General features: G+C 46.3%; 1 protein-coding gene and 1 long non-coding RNA gene across 4 annotated transcripts in view; both read left to right on the forward strand.

Moving 5' to 3' along the window:
• Positions 1–24,935, forward strand: part of LOC133273736 (uncharacterized) — a 589,959-nt gene that overhangs the window by 56,267 nt on the left and 508,757 nt on the right. The gene's annotated exons all lie outside the window — the stretch shown is intronic.
• Positions 14,540–24,935, forward strand: part of TSPAN18 (tetraspanin 18) — a 130,229-nt gene continuing 119,833 nt past the window's right edge. For all 3 annotated transcript variants that reach the window (XM_061462213.1, XM_061462211.1, XM_061462212.1), the window contains exon 1: positions 14,540–14,691. The gene's annotated coding sequence lies outside the window, so the exon portion shown is untranslated. The remainder of the gene's footprint in view (positions 14,692–24,935) is intronic.

Here is a 24,935-nt window from a genome sequence, read left to right on the forward strand (position 1 = left end):
CAGGGCTGCATGTTGTCTGGGGTCTGCAGGTGGCACAGTGACCTTTGGGCTATAGGTGGGTTTTCCATGCTTCACCATATGTTACACGAGTAAGCCAAGCAGTTAGAAGGCGATTGTAAGCATCCACAGCCAAGCAATCCCACTCCGCACAGTGACTGATGGATTCTGTTTCTCTACCTTCACTTCTCCCTTTATGCTTTCTCCAGCTGTGAAAGAAGAAGGACTTTCTGCCCTTAGTTTATAATGGTTAATGAAAAAGAAAAACCTTCATGCAAGGGGAATAGATGGGTTAGAAGGGTATATTCTGGGTAGCACAATGCAAATGAGCAACTTTAAGTATTCTTGTGAGTTCCTCAAATCTCAGAATCGGACAAACCAGATCAATGTATTTTCTCATTGAATTCTGTTGTGCTTGATGCACTTGTACTGCTCATTGTGCTGCTTTCTCCAGCTCCCCTAAAGGGCCTTTTCCAGAAGCCTCCTCAGATATATTTTAGCTTGTTCTATGTGAGGCACCTGTGTTGTATGAGGGCTCTGGGAGGAGTGTTATGTTTGCAGGGAAAAAGAAGCAGTGCGAAAATCTGCCCATCAGTGATGGGTAGAGTAACAGCTTCTAAAGGTTCTTCACATTGAATGGAATTGGGTAGTGCAACTGAAATTCCTTGTCGTGTTTCTGCCCTTTTTCCTCTCGGGTTTGGCTGTTTTGTTTTTTTTTTTGACAGAAAAAAATAAAATACATGAGATAATGTCCAGTGTTTAAGAACAGAGAAAAGCCGTCAAGGGCTTTTGGGGCAAAGGAAGCAGCTCTAAAGAACAGCTCATCTTGCAAGTTTGGAGTGCTGGCTGCTGGTTCCAGTGGGATAATTCACATCCACCACTCAGGGATGTGTGTGTCCTGCCACATATTTCAGGCAGCCTGGGAGAGAAAACATGGTAACTTCTAATTGATGTTTTTCAGCAGTTTCTTCAAATGTGTTCTAAGTTCTCTGGTCTAGTTTCACAGGATTTATTTTGTCACAGTTTTGTTATACTCACCTAAGACATGTGTTATACACTGAAAACAGATGTATAAAGGCTGCACAAAAGGAATAGATTCACTAGCTTTGAATCTTCCTGGAATGAATGCTTGCCCCTGCCTCTTGCCTCCTTCCTGCTGTTTGGTTATCACCAAGAGGGATAAGGCTGAATGAGAAGCCAATGCTCCCTGTGCCATCAGAGGCTAACCTCTGCAGGCACTGACATAGGAGACTTGGCTCAAGTGCCCTGTTGCCTGAATGATCAGATGGAAGAAGCCTTTTGGGATGGGCTATGCTAAGGGAGGACTGATTTTGTTTGTTAGTGTCTTTGCAACCCTGATGGCTATGCAGTTGTGTAGCCTTGGCTTGAAATCTGCTGGTTCTTCAGTGTATCTCTGGAACATGTCACAGAATCCCAGACTGGTTCGGGTTGGAAGGGACCTTAAAGCTCATCCAGTTCCAATCCCCTGCCACGGGCAGGGACACCTTCCACTAGAGCAGCTTACTCCAAGCCCCTGTGTCCAACCTGCCCTTGAACACTGCCAGGGATGGGGCAGCCACAGCTTCTCTGGGCACCCTGTGCCAGCGCCTCAGCACCCTCACAGGGAAGAGCTTCTGCCTAAGAGCTCATCTCAGTCTCCCCTCTGGCAGGTTAAAGCCATTCCCCTTGGCCTGTCCCTACAGGCCCTTGTCCCAAGCCCCTCTCCAGGTTTCCTGCAGCCCCTTTAGGCACTGGAGCTGCTCTAAGCTCTCCCCTTCAGGAGCCTTCTCTTCTCCAGGCTGAACCAGCCCAGCTCTCTCAGCTTGGCTCTATGGGAGAGCTGCTCCAGCCCTTGCAGCATCTCCATGGCCCTCCTCTGGGCTTTCTCCATGTCCTTCACCTTCATGTATGGAGTGGCTGAAGTGATTCAGAATTCTCCAGACAAGGTGCTGTATTTTCTGCTGCAGTGGCTTACAGAGGTGCTGTAGCTAGTGTGGTTTGTCCAGGCTGCATACAGTGGTACTGTGCATCCCTGTTGAGGAGCTGAGGTCATACAAGCTTTCTTCCCTAGGACTCCAACTGAGGCGCTCTCCCACTTTCCCCAAGGGCACAACAATGGGACAGTCAGAAAACTGGCCCCAAAATCAGTGTCAAGGCACTGCAAGAGCCCATTTCATAGAGGCCCCAGCCTCTGTTCTGCAGGGTCAGACTCCCCTCTCCTCTTGCAGACCAGATGGGATCCTGATGATTCCCTGATTGTATTTGTGGCTGGGCTGACTCGGAGAGAACATATGCAGAGGACAGTGCCTGAGTAGATTAGGGCTGCTTCAATCCATTTGTTTTCAAATACACCCTGTTTGGTTTGGGCCATGTGGGGTTTGTTTGATAAAGGAAGAACCATACTAATTGAATTCACTGGGTCAATGGCAGTTCACCCGAGGGGGAGAGGAGGGAAGGGCAAGGACTCTGCTGGAGGGATCCTCTATTAGCAGGAAACTGCTTTTCATCCTGGCAAAACTCACAGGTCCTGATCCCCCAGCGAGCCTCATGTGAACAGCGGGAAGCCCAACTGCATAAGAAACTCACTTCAGTTGGTCCTGAAGGCCTCTGCCTGATGAAGGAGGGCAAAATGAGCTCAGTGTCCTTGAGTCTGTTGGTGGTGAGGGAAGCACCAAAGCTTAACTATTTCAGAGCCAGTCCCTTCTCCTTGCAAACCTTAGCAGAAGGAGTCTGGGGAGCAGCAGTGGCTCCCCTTCCACAGTCCCTTAGCACAAAGGCTCTGTATCCTTGTGCTGGTTGTAGAGAGAGATGAGCCAGTGAATGGGAAAAATCAGGGATATAGGGAGGATAAAAGCCATGAATGAGTGTATCTACTGCATCCTGGAGGTGGTATTACTGTGACTAGAAGCAAGAGGAGATGCAAATAATTATTAAGAAAATCAATGAGAATAGCAGCTTTTATTTATCTGATGGAATATGCCGCAGGCAATATTCAAGGGCAAAACCTATAGCTTTGCATATGTGTGTTCCGGTGGGGAATATTCCATCTGCCCCAGCAACCTCTCTTAATAGTCCCCACTGGCTTCAGGGGAGGCTGGCAGTGTCGACTGAGCATGACTCGACTCTGATGCGATTGCCCTACAAATGGGAGGTGATGGAGGAGCAATGGGGAGTCCCTAATTACTTCCACAGAATATAAACCCGTGATGGCTTTGACAGCTTCTGGAGCTGAGAGCTGTTTCCCACTGCCTGGCACACCTCATGTCGGGGAACAGCTGGCTGTGGTCCCACCTCCATCAACACCACCATCAGTGCTCGGGGAGGAAAGGGAGATGTTCACACGTGTGAACAGTGTGACACTTGATAGAGAAATTGCCTATTAGCTACAGCAGGGCTGGTGTATGTATGGATGCTGAGGCTCTGACACTACCTGCATTTCAGTGAATAGCTATGTCTTTCCCCTTTGGCCTGTGGTTTGTGCTCCTGTGAAAGACACAGCTTTATATGTAAAGAGAGGATGTCTTGTTATTGTAAAGTCACACTAGAATGTGAAGATGTTGGTCACTCATTCAGTGGGGACTCAGCCTCATTAAAGGGTGGATACAATTAATCCTCAGCACAAATCCTGGAAGATGGCAAGCCATAAGTCTGTACTCCTTTTCCTCTTCCACAGTTGCCCTTTATGGTGATCCTGCTAAAGGAAGCAAGCTTTAATGAACGTGCCTGATGGAGGAGGAAATCCATTGTGAACAGAAAAACAATCCTGCCTGCTTTTGGAGCTGTTCCATCTTCCTCAGGTACACTGGCATGTTCCAATGCAAATATACAGGTAGGGATAGATTGCTTTGGTGTAGTTTACCTTTGGTTCAAGCGATACATTATGATACAGCATTTTTGTTTGCAAAGCATCATTGAGGCAGAACTGCAATATGTGCAGCAAATATGGATGTAGATATGGCCCAGTAGCTATCATAATTAAAGATAGTGGAAACTGGATGGTATGTGCTGTTTGTAGAGCACTTCAGTGCGGTCTCTAGGAGCAGCAGTTGTTCCCAGTGATAGAATTAGCAGTTGTTGGAATCCAAGATCACAGTGCTATAAGAGGAGGGTCTTGCTATTGCTCTGAAGAAGTGATTTTAGTAACATCCACTCTCCAGATACAGGCAGGAATGCTTGTGTCTTCCATGTATTTAATCTTTTTGTTGTTCTTTTCCTACAATAAAGGGCTATTGCTAATTTCACTGACCGAAATTAAAGCACTGAATCTATGCACATTCTTGAGTATGTGTATAAATCAGTTTGAATCTCAGTTCGGACGCATCTCTAACGTAGCAGAGTTACTTTAGCCTTTACTGAAGTACAGCTTCCTTTGAGTGAATCACAGTAGGCTGGCAAGGCAGTGTTAAATGACACTCTGGCAGGAAGTAGGGAGGATAATATTTCACTGAAGGAAAATTGCAGGAAGTCAGTAGAATGTCTGTTATCTTAGCTGGAGCTGGCATTTGGCCTGGTTACTAAAGATAACACCTTTTTTTTCCCCTCCAAGACTTGTCACTTGCTGTTTTATGACCATGTACCTTGATTTACATCTCACTCAGAACACCTCTGGCTGCAGAGCATCACCAGTGCCGGGGGGTGACTTCTCAACAGCATAGACAAAGTTGATTTCTTCAGCCCCCAAGATGAGGGACTGGCACAAGGCTGCTTTCTCCACAGGCAAGAGAAGAGAAGCGGGAAGGGGTACAAATGTAATTGCAGGCTGAATTGGAGAACTGGGATTGCTACAACCACTGCTGCCAGACACCTGAGAGGGGTCAGGTAAGTGGCTGCTGCATCTGCTCTGAATAACCCTGTCTTCTGCCTGAGAGCCAACCTGCCTTTCAGAGCTCCCATAGAGACCAAGTAGGCAGCACACTATCCATGAGCACACTGCTGCCCTAGGCAACACTGTTTTGCTTATTTCTATGGCTGGCACCACACTGATGTTGTGAATTCTCATCTGGCATAAAAGAAGAAAGATCATATCTGACTCATAGCAGTTGTTGTGATCTGGGTTCATTTTCCAAGGCCTAGCCAGTGCTAGAAGCTGCTTAATTTTCAGGACCTAACAGGACTGCTGCCCCAAAAAGACAAGTTCAGGGTGATCAGGTTGGATGTTACTGCTAATTTTAATCAGAAATAGGAAACAGTTTATTTTAGAAATTGTTAAACATGGATGGAGATATATTTCATGCATTGCACGTTGTCTGTCATGCTGAGCCCTAAGGAAATACCACTCGTGCTTCATAAATGGGGTTACCAGGGAAAGTTACTTGCCAAGGGACATGCATTTACTCTACAGCTTGAAAAGTAAAGAGGTTCTATCTCCAGCTGATACTCTTGTAAATCAATAGAGAAGTCCCTGCTGGCTTTGACAGGCTGCGATGTGAGTTTACAACTTCTCTTGGTGGCTAAAGGAAGTTGCCTTGATTCTACCACAAAGATCTCTCATGACCTCGATAGCAGCTCATCTTGGATGACTGATTACAAAGAGTTTGGAGCTGTGTGTTTTGCTCCATTGGTGTTTTCGTTCACACTGCTCTCCCGAACTCTTTTCCTACTTTCCTTGAACTTCTCTCTCTGTGTGTTGCCAAAACGTCATGTGTGCATCTGGGAGGCATTCCAACTTCCAATTGCAGAAGTGGGTCACTCCTCATACACGTACATTTAGAGCCTTTCGCGGATGCCAAGGCTCTAAGCGTAGCGCTAGGGGAACCTAAGAAGTGCTGTCATAGCCTGTTGCTTTCAAAGATCCACAGTATTGCCAGCCAGCATTAACTCTCCTATTTGTTCTCTCTGACTGTCTGTCTACAAAAGGAGATTGTGTAATGATTGCCCAGCTCAGGATGAATTATTAATTTGAGATGCTGAAGGAGATTTGTGTCAGAGCCCAGCTTTGGGTGGGTGACTTGCACAGAGCTTAAAAGCGCGCCTAGCTCATCTCCCTGCCTCATTCTGCATTCTGTGCCATTTCTCTCACTGCCTCGGGGCAGAATGTTTCACAAAGTTGAAGTGGGAATATTTTTATTCATCCTGTTACACGAAGTTAATCTCGTGGAGCAAAGCAGCTGTGTAATGTTTTGTATTAAATCTCGTGTCTTCCCTTGGGTATGATTAAAATTCAGGTGAAAGGTTTCTTTAATTTCATTTTATTTCCCCACTCCTGATGCTCTCAAGGGGCCATCAGGCTTCCTTCTTAATAGCTCGCCACCCGCTTGCCTCTGTCAGTGCCGCTGCACACACAACTGCACTCCTCTGACTGATGAAGGGTGAAGGCTCTTTAGTGACTTGTGCACATGCTGTGCATTAGTGAAGCCATTTCTAGCTCAGGTGAAGGGGCGGCTGCTCCCTGGCACATCGAATAAAGACTTGGTTGTCACATTTCTCTATTTGCCTGATTATAGCCCTGGAACACAGCGAATCTCAGTTGGAAGGAGACCAGCTGCTCTATCAATACCCTGGGCTTCCCCAAATTATTGCTTCAGTTCAGTGGCTGTTTCCAAGACAGGCAGAGTTTTCATCCTCCTCCTTTCTAACATGTTATTGCTTCTGCTTGTGACAGAGGTGTTTGTCCCCATTCTGTCAGGCTGAAAAGCCCCTTCTGCCTCTGACCCTCCTTTTCCTACTGGCTCTCTGCTTTGCGTCTTTACCCGTGGAAAGGAAATGAAAACACCTTGAACACAACATGGAAACCCAATACTAAGTGGGGGGGTATGACAGGGATGAAGAATTAGATTGAAACCCTTGCAGGGAACACAACAGGGCTGGAGAGATTGAGGGGAAAATGAGCCTAGAGAAAAGAAGAGGAATTAAAAGCAGGAGAGGGGCTGTAAGACATGGACTGAGAAGGAGGAAGGTGGAAATGTGCAGTCTGGATTGCAGACTGCCCAGAAGGAGCTAACCTGAGGGCTTGTAATGCTTCTTCCCCTCTCATCTCTACTAGAGCAGTGCCATATCTTAACTGAGTGCTGCAGAAGTGGTTTGGGCAACCCCCTGTTCTCTTCTGACCTCCTTAGTATCAGGACTCAGTACCCACTGTACAGTGCATGACTTCAGGAAAACTGGGTTAACATTAACTTCTTAATGTCTTTATCTTTCACAGCCACTCCTGCAATTTGTTATCACACCCAGGATCACCCAGTGCCAAAAGATGACATGAAAGGCTGTGCAAAAGGGCTGGCTACAACAGAAGGGAGAAGCAGGAAGCTTCAGAGCCTTTGCCAACCTTTCCATACTCCTCTGGTTTCAAGGGTTTGCTGGATCCAACCTTCTAGTAGACTGGAAGAGGGATATTTCAAGCAGGATCTACATTCTGGATCCTTCTTTGAGGGTAGCTCAGAAAAACAGGAAACAAGGAGATGCCCTTCTCTTGCTATGCAAGCTTTTGTGATGTATGTACAATAAGTTAATCTCAGTAGGTGGCTAAGGACTACTTAGCTAAGAGATTGTGTCCTTGGCATTCTTGCATTGAAATCAGTTTAGTAAATCCAGGGGTGAAGCTGGTTCCAACCTGTAATAAATTCACAGTTTATCTCTTCCTGATAGGAAACAGCAGCTAGTAACTCACAATGTTGTTTAAAACATTCACAGCAGGAATCCGTCAGATAAGGGATTCGCATAGTTCCAACCTGTGCTCCACAGTGGCCTACAAGTATCCCTATTCTTAAGTTGTAAAATAACCGTATTGGTACAAGAGTTGTTCTGAGTAATGAGTTCCCAGCCAGTGAAAGGGTTTTCCTCTTCAGGTAAAGAAACCTGATGTCTGAAGTAGCTGGTAGAGGTGCAATCATGTGGTTTGATCATAGATTAGGAGCCCTAAATTCTAATCCTGATGCCCGCTTGGGGGAACCACTGTGTATTTCTGACATCCATTTGCTCTCCCATGCAAGAATGGGAGGCTGATTGATCAGCACCTGGTGAAGGGGTCCCAAGGACCTTTCATTTCATTATTACACTTAAAAAATAACTGATCTTAACCTAGCACCAGGTCTGCCTCAATCCCACCACGTAGCATTAAGCTATTTCATAGCTCCTGTACCCAGCATAGATGCTCTATTCCCTTACTAGCTCCCTTTCATTGGCACAGGAGCAGGGCTGCCTTACACACTCATGCATAGAAGAACTCTTATTGTGAGGGTGGTGAGACACTAGAACAGGTTGCTTAAATAAGTGGTAAATGCTCCATCCCTGGCAGTGTTCAAGGCCAGGTTGGACAGAGCCTTGGGTGACATGGTTTAGTGTGAGGTGTCCCTGCCCATAGGAGGGGGTTGGAACCGGATGATCTTAAGGTCCTTTCCAAACCCAAACCAATCTGTGGTTCCTTGATTCTATCCTATCATTGCTTCCTGGACTTGTTAGGATACAACGTCTCCATCTGTCACTGGAGACCTTTGAAGCTACACCCCAGGGCACTGAATTTGATCATGGAAACTTCTGGGATCATGCGTGATGTCCAGCAACGCTTCCACCAGCAAGTGGAGTGCCAGTTGTAACACTCCAGCTCATTAACACTGCGGTTGCATTTTACAGCCTTCTTGTGCTCATTTTACACAGCCTTGAGTGTTTATCCCAGTGCTTAGACAGTCCAACTGTCTGGATTTAATAAAATGCTGTTTTATGTGATACCAGGAAGTACTTTAGGTTCCATCACAAAAGTCAGCAATCTCCCAGCTAACCTGGTAGCGCCAACTTAAACCAGCTTCTACAGAGCAGGGAGTAGTTTTGCTGTAGGACACCACGGTACCTCCTTTCACCTAAGGGCCCAATGCAATGACTGCTTTGGAGTTCTGATGATGTGCTGTTCTGTTTTCCTCCTTAACCATGTTACATGAAGAAGAATTTGCTCGGATAGGACCTTCTCCCAGGTACAAGAGGAGCTATCAGCACTTTTCTGGCTTGGGATCCCCTTCTACAAGTAAACATTAGAATCCTTTGCTTCACTTGGCTCTCTGGAAGGAGTCATTTGGGGAGAAGGGAAATAGCTTGATGAATGGCATCAGCTTACATCCCCCCAGGAGGATTCCATATGTTTTTAGCAGATGTTTAACGAGTTATGGCAACACAACTGGCTGTGTTGAAACAAATTGCAGGGTGACCATCTAACTGCAGTCAGAAGTGAAGTTTTCAACACATCTGCCCCCTGGCAGTTACTGCTTTTCTCAGTAGATATCTGTGAGCTACATACCAGAGAACTTTGACTGTCCAATAAAGTGTTATTTATTTGGAACATCTCAAGGAAGAATAAACCCTGAAGCTGTGTTTGTTACCTTTCTTTTATTTATTGTTTTTAAAGGAGAAAGGTGCTTTGTAAAATCTCATGAGAACAAAACCAGCTTCAGATTTTGCGTGTTAAGCTGGAGTTTTAAAAGCGTGTTTGAGCCTCCTCCCTTTGTCTTAGAAGAGAAATGCAAATGCCAAGGAGTGTCAAAACATTTGAGGATAGATGTTTGGATGAATAAGGAGCTTGTCTGGGATCCAGGATCTCCTAGCTCATGTCCTGGAGCTGCCACAGGCTCCTAGCCCTCCTTCGGCATTCATTCTTCATGCCTCGATTTCCGATTTGTAAATGGGGATAACTGTTCCTCTGTATTTATCTCTCTTGTCATATTTAAACCATCTGGTGTGATGGGGGCCTCCGTTTTGCTTGTCCTTAGTGAGAATTACTGAAAAGATTGTGGGAAACAAACTTTGTTTCCACACAGGGTTCAAGAAGTACAAGAAAAGCTCAGCTGCGAATTTCAGAGGAAATATGAACATTGAGAACTTTCTCAAAGGATGTGCAGTTGGAAATCTTGGGGGTTGGCAGAAGCTCCATTTTAGGAAACTTAAGATAAAAAAGCAAAGAGTGGACAGGATATTTTCTGTTTTTTGGTTTTTTTTTTTTCAGTTCAGTAGAATTGTGGAATGGTTTGGGTTGGAAGGGATCTTAAAGCTCATCCAGTTCCACCCCCTGCCATGGGCAGGGACACCTTCCACTAGAGCAGGTTGCTCCAAGTCCCGTCCAGCGTGGCCTTGAACACTGCCAGGGATGGAGCAACCACAACTCCCTTGGGCAACCTGTGCCAGCGCCTCAGCACCCTCACAGTAAAAAACTTCTTCCTTATATCCTAGATCTGCCCTGTATAAGTTTGAACCCATTACCCCTTATCCTATTGCTATAGTCCCTGATGAAGGAATAATACGCAGTAATACACAGCTTTACCTGTTACTAAGAGTGGAGGCGACTTTCATCTTAAATATGTTCCTTTTGCTTTAATAGAATCCCTTCAATGCTGAATATTAAGATGATTACAAAGAATTCTCTTAATAGAGATTTTTCTGGGCAGATTCCAAGGGTTCATTCAACTGGTGCTTCCTTGGTTTTTGTTTTAGGCACCACTGCCAGTTCTTTTGTGTAGCCTTGCAACTTCAAAGGCAAGGAAGGAGGGAGGTGGGCAGGAAAGCATTTAGGGAAGTTACTCTACCTATGTGAGCATCTCAATGAGTATGAAGTGATGTTCATGGGTTGGATAACCTTAAGGAGAGCATGTCTTTTGCCCTAGAAGCAAAAGCGGTCTGTGGGTCTGAGAGCCATGAGAAGGTCATATGTGAGATGATGATGCAACATGCTTGTTTAGTAAAGCATGCATATATATTACTGTGTGATCAAGTTGAGAAAAGCAAACCTGTAAATGAATATTCAAAACACAGCTTAGTTCTTGATTAAATAAAGAATTACCTTGGCAAAGCTGCGTGGGGGCCTGTGATGATTTTGTCCTCCACAATGTTAGCTGTTTCTGGGATGAAAATGCTCTGGAAATGCTGACATTGACAAAGAAACCAGCTCGTAAACAACCCAGCTTCGGTTCATCCCAGCTGAGCCTGGGAAAACAAAACTGGGTTGAAAAAAGTACACTGGCAAGGTTTTAATTATGATTTTAATAATGAAGCTTGAACAAACCTCTTGCTACCAGTACATCAACTGCCCCCCTCATGCTGTTTTCCCAGGCCTGATGGAGGGGCGCTGGGAATGCAGTGTGAGAGCAGATGAGGGAGCATGGTGATGGGTGTGCCTTCAGTCAGCGCTGCAAGTGCTTGACATTTAGGGAGAACAAGAGGATCACTCACTTTGCTGTCTTTATCTGGGAGCAGGTGATCAGGTTCAGCCAGCCAGTTTGTCATCTTAAGGTCTTTGTGGCTAGGGCCTTGTTTGTTTTGCACTCTCAGAAGTGCCATTCAGTCTCACGGCAGAGTTAATAACACGGTGTGATTCCAACTGAGCACAGATTGCTCCTGGAATGTGCCGTGGTTATCTGGAAATAGACTGGTGCTTAGGTTCCAGTACGCAGATGCCAGAGAGTTTCCTTCTACCCGTCTGCCTAGGCAACGAGTTATGTCAGTCCAGCTCTAGGAACCACAGCCAAGCTGGATCGTGGTTGGATTCCTGCTTTATCCGCCTCCACAGCAAATTGGGAATGACATTAGTAGAAACACCAACAGAAAATAATGGGATAAGAAAGGGAGGAGTTTGCAGGCAAAGGATGTGGGAGGAAAGGTGGGGAGGCCAGGGGAAGGAAGCCACAGAGAAACTGTGAACTTGAGAACTAAGATGTGAAGCACAGACAGGAAAGGGTTGATAAGCAGTGGGCTAGCTGTACGGAGTGAAATTCAATTCTCTCAACATCCATACGGTTACAACAGGGAGGAACCTGCCCCAATTTGTTCACAGCTTCCCCACATTGTGGTTTCTGCTTCTGAAAACCTAAACCTATCAGAAGTATAACGGAGAGACTATTCAGATTATGGTGTATGTGGTGTAATATTCAAGGGACAGACCCTTCAGACAGTGGGAGGGCTGCAGCTCCAGGCACTTCTGAAACAGGAGAAAGTGGCAATTACTGTTTTGGGCTAGACCATGGCACTATTTCCTCGTTCCCATTTTAATTCAGCAATTTATTTATCAGCAAACAAGTAAACCAGCCCTCTTGCAAGGTTACTATCATTAAATAGGTTTTATCCAAGGTTCCTCTTACGCTGTAGGTTCACGGAGGATATACTATATCCTTTACACGTAACAAAGAACGTAAACCCCAGCTTTAAATGCAAAACTCAATTCAGTGCTGGCTGGGATTCACAAAGCAGTTCCTTCGCCACAGTGAAAGCACTATAAACTCGGGAAGCTAATTTTCAATGGTGGCCCCTTAAATTGCACAGTTGAGCATGTAAGAGCACTATTGTGTCTACGCGAGCATGTGGAGGATCTGAAAGCTGGGGTCACATATAGTTGACTTTTGTTCATTTACAAACCAGTTCCACAGCATCAGGATGGAAAACAGAAAACAAGTCTTGGGATACACTGCCCTGTGCTTTTTTCCCCCAAAATATCCCAATAATGATGTCACTGGAAGGAGGGGGAAGGGGGGCAGTTGGTGGAAAAATGCCAAGAGTGTCCCTGATGAGGAAGGGATTTTGTCTATAGAGCCTGGAGCTGTTTCAGGCTGTGGTGTTTGGGGCAGGACTGAGCTTACTTGGTTTCCTAGAAACCCTGTGCATGAGGTCTGTGCATTAGGCCACCAAACAGGGGCAGGAGTTGGGTGGTCAGACAGACACACACACACGTTTTCATGGCTTATTCACTAGGTGCAAGGTGAAGAACAAGGGGGAATGGCTTTAAACTGAAAGAGGGGAGATTTAGATTAGATATTAGAGAGAAATTGCTCTCTGTGAGAGTGCTGAGGCACTGGCACAGGGTGCCCAGAGAAGCTGTGGCTGCCCCATCCCTGGCAGTGTTGAAGGCCAGGTTGGACAGGGCTTGGAGCAACCTGCTCTAGTGGAAGATGTCCCTGCCTGTGGCTTAATGATCTTAATGCCCTTTTCAATCCAAACCATTCCAAGATTCCATGATTCTACAGAGCAAAACTGCCTGGCATGTGTGGTCCTGGAATGGTCCTGTGAGAGTGCAGGCGTAAATACATGAGATTGCTATGGGGAGTGCAGAAGGAGGACCAACAGAGCTCAGTCTGACAGCTTTGCAAAGCACAAATGCAATCTCAGCCTGAAAGAGCCATGATCTGCTGCTCAAGGGGTATGAAAAGCCAGCCTCCTGGAAAATAGCACTCGGAGTCCTTTGCAGAGGAATCAAATGAGGAACAAGGCTATTACCTCGTGTCAAACTGTGTCTAATAAAGAAATGGAAATCCCCTACTCTGCCACAAAGACCAAGGAGACCATGGATCATGCTGTGTGACACAAATAAATGAACAGTGAAACAGAAATGGAAAAACACGGGCCCAAACATTACAAGAAAATACCAGACCTTGAAATGATTGCCTGTCTCAAGCAATAGGCTGTAACACAACATACATTACAAAGACGATCTGCTTGTGCGATCTAGTTTTTGCTGTTACACAGAAATAGATTTGGGACCATCGCTGTTCAACTCTGTGTGTATCTCCCTATTTTTAGATTACATTAGGAAAAGACAGCAAGCCAATGCCAACAAATATCTGTACCTGGGGAGCATTGTAACTGTTCATTACCAGATATATGAGGCATTAGCAGAGATGTTTAAACAGGGATGCTGGGTTTGTCCTTTGCTCTGCATGCTTAGTCTCTTGTTCTAATAAGCTTTCAGGGTCCAAATCTGCATCCCCCATCTTATGGAGCATCATAACCAGGACATGTCACCAGCATGAGGATGCATCTACCCAGGACCACTCGCAGGATCTGGTCATTGCGGGATTATTCCCTCTCTTGTTACATGTGAGCACAGAGTCCAGTTTACTCACATCTTGCTCCTGGGCCACCCATTGCTACTGAGAGTAAGTGTGACTTCCACACACTTTTCCCTCCCTCTTTCTTTCTCTCCAACACAGCAAGGACTTTTGTGAGCATTAGGACCAGTGAAGTGGGGTTTCCTTAGGGGAGAGTCATGTTGACCCCTTCGTGGTGTGTGTTGGATGCTCTTGGATTCGGGATCTTGCAGGAGCAATAAAACAGATGATCTCTTCTACACAGTTACCTGCTTTGTAGTTATCAAACTTAGTTGAAATCGTTGCCTCAGAAGTTACTGGCACGCACAGGGAGCACAACTTTAGAAGCCATTTTTCCTTAGGAAACCAGGCTTAGGCGGGTTGGCTTTCCCAGTGGTACAAACGCGGGCTCTTCATTTGGCTCCGTAGGCTTTTTTTTGACAGCCTTTCCAATCCTGCAGTGTCATCCTTTGTTTGAAGCGGCTCTGACACATCTTCCAGCGCGTTTAGAAAGCTCCCAAATACCGGCCAACAAGCGACCTTCTCGCTCTCTTTCTTTTGCACTCCCAGCGCATCCGAAGCCCATCAGGAGTTACTGGAGCACCCTAGAGCCGCGGGGCATCGTGCTCACGACTCACCCCCGAGCGGAAGGGTCCCCTTGGGCCACCCCTTCGGGCTGCCGCTCCCCGGAGCCCCCGAAGGGAGCGAGAGCCGAGCTGGGGGGGTTCTCCTGGGAAGTTTCCTGCCGGGGGAGGGCCGGGCTGGGCGGAGAAGGGGCACGGCCATGGGGCGGAGCCGGCTGCGCTGCGCTCCGGCGCTCCGCGGCTGCCGGGCACGGGGCGCGCACGGCAGTGGGAGCCCAGCGCCGCCGGGAGCCGCCCGCCGACAGCTCCGTGTGTCCCCCGGGGCGGGGAGCCGCCGGCAGGTAACGGGACGGGGCTCGCATCGGGTCGGGTCGGGTCGGGGTTCGCTTCGGGGTGCCCCCAGCAGCCGCTCCTCCGCCGAGCTCTGCCGAGGCTCCGTCCCCCTGCCCGGGGCAGCAGCACTGGGACGCAGCCGGCTGGGGCTCGCACGGAAGGGGCTCGGCTCCCTCCGCTGCCGCTTGGGTTCCAGGGACACCGGGAGTGGGAGTTGAAACGCTCCCCCCGAGCAGCCGAGCGAGCCCCCCGGTAGCACCTCTCGGGGCCCGCAGGCTCTCCCCGTCGGTACCGGGAGTGTCTGGGGGGGTGTCTCGGAGCATTCTATACCCTTAGTACCCCTTTAGTAGTCTCTATTTTATCACCCCCCGCGTCCTCCTAAAGGCAAGCGGAGGAGGCGTCGGTGCCTGCGGGCTGTGCCCGGGGCGCTCTGCCGCCCGTTCGCAGCGTTGTGGGGCGTTCTACCCGTTGAAGTTTGGATGGGGGGTGCGAGAGTTCCCCGTGTTTCTGACTCGGGTCCGGCTCGGTAGGAGTTTTCTCTTTCAGACTTTGCAGTCCCGCCACCCTGGGTCGGTCCCTGCTTTCTGATAGGGATTTATAGCAGCGGGGACACGTTAGTGAGGTACAACCCTACCGAGACGTGCGGGTTTTATGGGCTGTGCACTATGAAGTTTTCCCATAACTTTAGTGTTTAAATATCGTAGTGAGCAAGGAGACAGCGTTTTCAGATGCATTGTACTTGGGTGGCTTTCTGTGAAGTCTAGTAATCATAATTCCCCGTTTCCTTTAGCCCTTCCCTCAGCAGTTAGCAAGCCCAGCCTGATTGCTGCTTGTGTTTCTGTAACAAGAGGAAATCTGAATGCGATTCCTAGGCTCTAGGCACGTATTTCACTCAATAGCCAGTGGCTACCAAAGCTGCTTGGGCAGAAGTGTGCTGGCAAGGGCTATGTGCCCGGCAGGATGCGTGCACACACTGTGAGCCCAGGCTCGCCCTGGATTATACCAGTGGGTGAAAAGCGTGTGGAGTTAGTAAAGAGTTGCCTTAATTCAGCAGGATGTGCCTGAGTGTTTGATGGATTCTACCAGTGTAATGCTTATTCTGGTATCTATGGTTTTGTAAGTTCTGTCTCAGAAGTATACAGAGAGCAAATGAGAGGGAGGAATAAGCGTGTTCTTTATATTTCTCATCTTTTGAGGAGAATCTTTCAAATGTGACCATGTAGCATAATGTGCAGAAGTGCTTCTGTATCATCTGCTTTCACTGAAAGTATTTGTATAGGATGTTAAACTGATTCAAACGCTTGACCCTCCCTGGAAGGCAGTTAATGTTCCTGTATTTGTTGTGGCTGAGGTACAGCTTTTGTTGGCAGAGGCTGGAATACCACACATCACACTTTGCCATGAATTTAAGCGTAGCGGAGCGAGAAGAAGAAAGGAAGAGCTTGAAATTTTCTGAGCTATTCCAGGCTGCCAGCAAAATCCAGACAGGATTTCTACCGATTATCCCACCCTTTCTGCAGAGCAGGCCTTGTCCACGAATGGCTCAGGTACCCACGTTGTGTGTTTAAGACCGAGAGAGAGGTGCTGGTGCAGAGGAATGAAGGGGTAGCGGTGCCTTGGGGAAGGACCGCTGGTGGCAGAGCATCCGTCCGCATCCCGAGGGATAACGGGGAGCGGGGGGATGCTCTAAGCGGGCCGCGGACGAGGGTGGAGGTCGGTGGAGGTCTGGGGTGCGCGATGCTGGCCGTTTCCACGAGAGGGCTTTCTTCTCCTTATGCGAGGCTCCGCTTGCCCCGCAGGTGCGGAGCGCAGGGTGAGCTTTGGGGGTGGCTTTGGCTCGCAGAGTGTTTCAGCTTTCCTTTGTAAATCACGGGGAAATCCCTTTATTCCCCTTGGGCTGTAAGGATAAGACATCCTGGGAAGAGCACCAGCCTTCCGTTTCCAGGCTTGCTTTACAACTTAGAGCAGATCCCAGCAACTTCATTCCTTCAGAGAAGAGGTTGAGTGTGTTTGAGGAGGGGGTCTGAGTGTTTGCATCCTCGCCTTAGCTGATGGCAACGAATGACTCTATCCTGATCTCATTTTTGGCTGCTTTAACGTGTATTATGCTTCTCAGGGTGGGGCGAAAGGGAAACGGGAATCATTGTGTGTGTATGAAAATGCTGATCTGTCCTGAAGTTCTCTGCCAAGTTGTTTGATTCAAACAACTCCATATACGCAACACTGCAGGTCTGTTCTAAAAGGCAGAAACTGTATCTGTAACCAGGAATAATACTGCAGTTCATAAAACATGAGAAGCATCTGTTACTGTGGCTTCAATTTGTTTCTCCCTCCCCAGAATAACCCAGTTGACAGCTCAGACTGTCAGGTTTAATGTCCTGTGCTAAACCTTTGGTCCTGCGGCCCGTGGCTAACTGTGACTCGCAGAATCAATAAACCCAGCTCCCGCTCACTGCAGCAGCTCAATGGGGGAGCAGGAAGGGCTTCAAACCACCTCCCTGCATGGAACTGGTCCCCAGCGGCGGGTGGATAGATGTGGGGTTCTCTAAAACTAGGTCTATGGTGTGTGCTTCAGCAGAGCCAGCTGGGATCTTGGCTTCTCTCAACATTAGGGCTGAACAAGGGAAGCGGTAGTATTTTCCCTCCTAGCACCTTTTATCTTTGCCTTAATCTATCCCTGGTTGCATACTGTAGGCAGTTGAAGTGGAGCCATCTTCAGCTTTGATGTGTGTTTATTGTCTCTCGTGTCTCATTCTCTTGCCTTTTTGTTTTCCTTTGCTTTCTAAGTTAGGTTGTTCTTTCCCCACCCCTCCTCCCCAAACAAAAAGAGCAGAGGAGGCAAACAGTGAATCAAGTGACTTTGTTGTGAATGGCTTTTCTTGCTTTGCCCCTGCCTTCTGTAAGATCCCTTCATAATTAAAATATTATGACTATCCTTATGGTGGCCCTTCGCTTGTGGCAAGGATCCCAATCTGACGTCAATGCAAAAATCCTGGTTTCTGGCAAAAGGGCAGATGACATTTCACCAGCTCGTGCATGCCCAGGGTGGTTTTTTTCTACCCACAGTGCTAAGACCATATGGGCAGATAATGAGTTTAAGCTGATAAACAGCTTTAGAGATTTGCCCAAATAAAGCACTTTCTTCCTAGAAAACACGTTTTCCTTTAAAATAAATAATGCAGTTCCTGTGTTTTTATTTAATTATCTCGGGTCCTGTCTGTTCTCACCAGGCTGCAGGAAAACAGACACAACTGCTCTGGGAACAGAAGCTACTGGATTGATGGGGCTGTGGGACTTGCAGGAGGAAAGGCTAGAAAAGAGAAGTTTGGATGCTACAAAACTGAGGTTTAAAGCATCTAACTAAGCGGATGGTGGTCTGAGAGTTCTGTGAGGTAGTGCATAGTTCTTGACATCTTGCAGATGACTCATCGCAAGAGGTGATAGTAGGTCCAGGGTCTGTTTGGGAGCTATAATTAAAACAGATGAATATCTCTGCTCCTTGTTAATCCTGTGAGGCTGCTGGAGCACTCCTTGTTTGGGCGTATTGCTGTAAAATAATCCCTGCTTTTGCTTTTTCAAGAGTGTTTGGCTGGTGTTAGTCTGATTTTGTTTGTTTTACTTAAACTACTATCAATAAAATGTGAGGGAAAGATTTTTGGATCCAGTTTTCTTGTGTTTCGGAGGGGGGGGAGGGGAAGCAATAGTACAGTGAGGGTTGGGAATGAACTGGCTGTGGGAAGTGGTGGCCTTTAGTTTTTGTTCCTTCCAACTCCAACCATTCTGTGACTTTAAAATAGTAACTCAAAACCAAGTAGTGTATTCACATGAGAGGGCAAAGCCTGTGTATTTCTCCCGCAAGATGCATAAGAATGAGATGTTTGGATCTGAAATTGCTCCTTCTCTTTTAAGGTATTTCTTAGGAATTCCCTTTTCCAATCTTTTACTCTTTTTTAATTTATTTTTTTTTTCCTTGGGAATGATTGTTCATCTTCATTGGAAGTAGCAAATGAAGGAAGAAAAAGATTGTACAGAAAAATCAGTCCACACATCTCCATCCTTTCTCATGGCGCTTATTCCTTCTAACACTGCCTTAAGTATTTTCCATTGTCTGTTCCCTCCCTTCCCACCACTTCTCAGCACTGGGAATGCTACTGGACTTTAATCGTGTCTCGTATGAGGATATGTTCCAGATGTCCAGAGCTTTGCTTTGTGATGGTCACTGCTATCTCATTTGTAATTGATATGACAGCCAAGCTGCATTTGGTCCTACCATGGCTGATGACTACACAGTTCACTGTTCCTCTTGTGTTCATTCCTTCCCCTACAACAGCACTTCTTATTGTCTTTTCACTGCTCTTGCAGTCCTGAGTTTCCAGCATGGTGAATGAGTTATCCCATCCCTTAGTTCCACAGGATTCCTATGAATTCAGTGCCCACCAAATAGTTGATGGGACTTCTATTTTCCCCTCCACCCCAACCTCTTGCCTTGGAGCATTTAGCAGCTGCTTTGCTGTGTATCATTCCTGCCTTGGTAAAGACCTGTTATGGGTTAATTGGGTATAAACTGTGTGAGACAGAAACAAGCAGCTATAGGAAGACAGTGCAGGGATTTTTCTGCTGTTAACCACACCAGCTGCTCAACCAGTTTGTCAGCATGTTTGTGTTTATTTGTGCACAGATAAGATTTAAAGAAACAAACTATAGAGATGTTTTATGAATTGACCCCAAATGGGAGTTGCTTCTGCACCTCTGCCGCTTTCTGTTCTCTAGCAATGGGCTTGAAGGATTTCCATTGGCCCAAAGTTTCTAATCAGCAGCGTGTACTCTTGACACAAAAAGCTTTGGATGACCACGTGCCTAATGTGAATGCTTCACGTTTGGTGGGCTAACACACAGTGGATATTACGTGACTATTGAGAGTCTTCATGTGGTGTCTTGTTGTCTTCACCAAATTCAGCTCACAGAAAATCCAATGTCATTGTCCTTTGAGATGATGCAAGTGGGTTTTTTGACCGTCAAAGGTTTTTAGAGTCTTGTTTCTGCACAAGGTGTATGTAGCCCCTCCAACAAAGATTCCAACGATTCCAGGTCTCTGAGGGTTCTTGTCCTTTAGGGCTTTTTTTGCTATTGGGATGTTCCCTTTGCTATGTATTTATAATAATAAACCTGGTCTAGAACAGAATGAATTGAAATCCCGCTGTAGAAGGGTCAATTCTTAAACCCAAATGGGGTTCAGATTCTTTTAGAGGAGTGTATCACTTCAGGAAAACCAGGTGATGTTTCTGATGAAATAAACAGTGCTGAAACTGAATCTCATCCATGTGCTTGGTGTTACTTGGTTCTGTGGTTATACATGGTTTTTGTGAATTAAGGCTTAGGTCTGAGTTTGCTCAGCTCAGCAGTTGATTGACTGTGTTTAGTTCATCTTAATGGCATTTTCCAGCCTTGTTGATTCTGTGATGTCTATTCCTGCCCTTCTGTCTCCCTCATTTAGTTGACACACAGCCATGTTAAAGAGGGGCTTTTGGGGGGTATCTGAGTGTGATCTGGGGTCTGCCCTGGTTTGTCTGCTGGAAGCAGTATAACCAGTATCCTCTTTAGTCCTGATGTTAGTGTCAGGACAAAACCTTACAACAAGATGTGGGGAGGTGGAACCGGACCAAGCTGCTAATGTGACAAGTCATGTAGTATAGCCGAGATAATAACAGCTTTTGTGTTTTTTTCAGCCTTCTTACTTGAGTCATAAACAGCTTTAAGTACATTTTATGCCATCCCAGATGTCTGGAAAGCCAACAAGACAGATGAGCGGAACTGAGTTTGGGACCATATGGTGACTTGCTGTCTGTGGGTCAGTGGCACAGCCTGGCAGGTTCTCAGGAGCTTAAAGGCCCTGGCTGCAGCTCAGGTTGTATATATTGTGCATGATTACAGTACTGTTGCTGCAGCTTTGTGCTTCTCATAAGGCTCAGCACTGAAATTGTAACGCCAGCAGCTTTTCTGCATGGCCCAATGCCCAGTTGGAAGAAGGGTGATTTTGGTCATGTTGCTAGACATACGTATTTATGGCCCTGTTTCGTCTGTTGCATTTAATCTGTTAGGGTATTTTCAACGTTATTATGGAAACAGTTACTATATTTACTGCTTATGAAAAGCTCCGTGTATGACAGTCAATGAGGAGGGAGTTTTAGAGTAATAAGGATAGCACTGAATTATGGTGTCTACAATTCTTCAGCAGAAATGGTCCCAACGAACTGACTGGCAGTTTGCCTGTTCTTGAGACACGGACCTCGCAGGGCACTGAACTGGAACAGGCTACGCTGGGAAAGCAATGTCAGGGTCTGTTCTTGGCTCACTTGATGGCACATCTCATTTCCTTGGGGAGCAAAGAGGACCAGATCTTCTTGTACAGGGAGAGTTTATGCCTATACTGGGCTGGTTTCTCAAACCTGCTGAGAACCTGTTTCTCGTAGCAGTCTCTGGGACCTGTGGGTACCTTTCAGATGAACTTCTCAGACCCTGTTGGCAGGGTAAATGGGATTTTTTGAGTAGCAGTTAGTTGGTAATACCTTATTTCTGTAATCAGTTGAAAACAGAATGCTTTTTGATGTCAGTCTTGCTGATAACGATTGTTGGAGTTTAATAGTGATGATAATATGGTGGGTCCACAACAGGCATGTATGAGAAACAACTGAGAATAAAGGATTGAGTGCCTCAAAATGTTCTTAAGAGGGTGGACTTCGGATCTGATGCACTTCTGAACTGCTGACTGCCCTTTGTTCCTGTTAAGGTCCAAGGGGATTCTCTGAGCTGCTTCGAATGAGGCGCTGCTTTTCTGTTGATCAGCAAAGCTTTTGCTTCCAGTGGGAACGTGTCTGAAGCACAGGCACTTCACAGGGATCTTCTAGAGTTACACCGAGCTGGTTTTCAGAATAAGAGACAGGGAAAGCTGAGAGCTAGTTCTGGAAACGCTGGAGGCACAGCACTGAAAACACCAATACATCTCTTTGACCTACGTTTTGCTTTGGCAGCCTGAGTGCTGCCAATGTAATACATTGCTGATGTGATGAATGGCTCTGGGTTCACGGTCTTGAAACCAGACCTTCCAAAGCGATAAGGATTTTGGCTTACAGCGATGCTTTGCCAGTTAAAAACTGTTTCTCTTCTTTTAAATGTTAAGGGAAACATCAGTCAGGAACAACAGTCTGATGAGATTAAGAAAGAATAGGGCATCCCAGAGCCTGGATGGATTAAGAGGGGGGTTTGTTTTGTCGTTTTCTCTTCCTTGTTCTCCTCACAGTGCTGAGAGGAGCAGAAGGTTTCGTGCTTTGCATTTTATGTGTTCATACTTTGATACTGCAGCAGGGAGGGCTTGGCAGGAGAAGACACAGAGTTTAGTTTAAAAACATTCATTTTCTTTGTTGGCGCTGCTGCAGATAGTTCCAAGTTTCAGTTAGCAGTGGGTTTCTCATCGCACTTCTCTAAGTTGATGCTCTTTGGGAACAGCTTTGAAGCTCTGTACTAGCCCTGGGGAGCCGAGGGCATTAGGAGTGTGGTTTACTCTCACTCCCCAGTCTTATCACTGATTTCCCTGCTCAGAACTGGTGCGTGCAAGTGCAGCATCACTAACATCAACCTGCTGTGGAGCTGCTTTGGCTCCGGGAAAGTTGCACTGCTTTTGTGAGCATCTGTTTCACCAGCTGTGAGAACGCAGGCGGTACCCTCAGCATGTGGGTATGATGAACGTTCTTGTTAGATAATCTTCGTGAAGTGCATTGGAACCGTGATGCATCACGGATGGTCGTTTGAAAGTGTGAAGGTGTAAAATGATGTAAGCCACAAGCGTCTTTGTTCCAGAAGAGAAGTACCAATTGGGGCAACAAGGCGAAGGGTTTATGGGGAAGAAGAGGAATTTGCCTATGAGGAACCTTAGTGAGAATTATGCCTCATTCTAACCTTTTATATAAAGTCTAAATGGATTCAGTTGTACCTTTGTAAAGCTTCTGTCCAGGGTTGGGTGTTGCCCTCGTACCACAGGGTGATGCAGATGTGTTTCCTTTTGTTGTTTGCCTGGTGCCCCCTCCACACACTTGCTTTTTATGATCAAAGCTCCATCCTTTAAAGATATGCCAATTCCTTGTTATAACGCTCAGAAGATCCCCTATGGGGAACAGCTCTGATTAGACACTAAGGAATTCTTTAATTCTCTTCATACTCCTTACTTTTAGGAATATCTTGATAAAAAATGTGGCTTTTTTCCCCTTGCTGTTACTACTTCTTCTTTGGCTCCCCTCCTTCCCAGACACTACACTTGTTCTTTATGCTCTCCCATTGTCTTGTGTTATACAAACTTGGTTCCTTGGTTCTTGCTTTCACTTCATTCTTTCATCTCCTACAGCACTCAATGAATGCTTAAAAACTAATAAATATTAATAAAAGGGCTCTTTGAACCAGCAGGTTCTTTGCTGCCTAAACTCACCTTTTCCTGCTGCTTATCCCCTATTAAAAGTTGCTATAATCTGCAGATTGGAGCTGTAATAACTTGTGCAGCAGCGGCTGGGTTTGTGACAAGCGTAGGATTATAGCTCCAGGTGGGGAAGTGGCAGCAGGAGCAGAGATCCTCAAAGGCACAAAGATGTTGTTTCAATTGAAACATTCTTAGCAATAAAGGAAGAGAAGCCAAAAAAAAATTGGTGTGGGAATAGAGCTATTTATCTAAATAGCTCTTCTTACACAGCTTTCCATAGGGTGTCAGTGACCTATATAGCTAATCCTGTATAGCACATGAAATCCTGTGTTTAGAAGGGGAAAAGCATTCTTTCTGCAGAACATTGTTTAAGCAGGTTGTACTTTTGGAGATGCTTTCAAACCAATTCGTAGCTTAAATCAGCAAGGCAAACTGTGAGGTACATCTGTGATATTATTGTATATTTCCTTTTAATTCCCTCTGCAGATGGGTTTACCTCTCCTTAGAGCTACAGAAGGAAAAGGTGCTGTCTGCCCCAGTATGTAAAGTTGTCCACATAGCATACAGACCAGGCTCCAGAGCTTTTACCACGCACATACCTACATGCACATGCTTTTTTGGACATCAGCAGGGTTTTTACTGTCTCAAATCACATAGGCTAAGGAACAAATGAAGTAAATAGGCATGGCGTGTGTGAGGTTTACCAACCATACCTCCTTCCGTCTGTTTAACAATACAAGCTACTGGTTGAGGAGAAGAGCATCCTGAGCTGTCAGGGCAAACTTTAGGAAACTCTGTTTCTTCCACAGTTGGCTTCCACAAGGAAGTCTTCCACAGTGTTGGCTTGGTCTTAGGGGATGTGAGCTGTTCCTAAGCAGAACCTCTATTGGATGGGTCGCTTCCAGGTCTGCGTCTTGAGCAGAAACCACACTAGCTACTACTGAAGTCTAGGACTGGCTGGGAGTTTTCCAAGGAAACAATTTGCCTGCAGAAAACGCTGATTTATTGAAAGCAGTCCTGCTTTGTGGGAAAGGTTTGGTCTCCGCTCAGTTCTCCTTGGGTGAATTTCTTGCGTTTGGGGTAGAATTTCTTAATCAAAACAGAGAGATGTTGGTTAGGAGCCAAGTGGTTTGGGTTTTCCACCTATGCTGTCACAAATCCAAAACGGGGTAGAGAAAGCAAGTTCCCTACATGCCAGTAATGCGTGTCCTAACCGCAGGACTGCTGTTCTAGAGCACGTGGCTGTTTGCTTGAAGGTTTCCAAGGTAGAATTCAAACCTTCATCTTTATGTCAAATGAAAAACATATTTGAAGTCTCAAAAAAGGTGGTGGGATGAGAAACCAAGTTCCCATCCAGGTGTCCTCGTGTCTTCCTTTGTGGTTGTCTTTCCTCACTGGTTCTGCAGGTTTGTGTCTCCCTGAATGAGTTCTTCATGGAATAGAGTGAAGAATCTCTGGAGACCTCAGCAAAATCATCAGAATGTCAGGGACAGGAGGAGAGTGACTGATCCTGAAGCACTGCTGCTGTGTTTTGGCAGGGTCAAGGCTATACAAGGCTTTATAGCTCCTAAACCCCTGCTTTCTCTAAGGAATATTATTAGAAAAGCACCTTAAGCAGCCAAGTTCAATATAGCTGAACACTGTTGATATGTTTGTGCTTGGACCATTGTTGTTGGGCAGGGTAGGAAAAATAATGCTTAGGGCAAGAGTGTGGCTTCTTGGAACAGGATGAAATGCGTTCCTGCTGGTTTGATTGCAGTGAGCTCAGCAAAGGCAGAGGTATAACAC

Source organism: Pezoporus flaviventris, unplaced genomic scaffold, assembly GCF_033815535.1.
Source record: "Pezoporus flaviventris isolate CSIRO_AGI_PZ_B2104156 unplaced genomic scaffold, CSIRO_AGI_Pfla_v1 ptg000035l, whole genome shotgun sequence".
NCBI classification, from domain to species: Eukaryota; Metazoa; Chordata; class Aves; order Psittaciformes; family Psittacidae; genus Pezoporus; species Pezoporus flaviventris.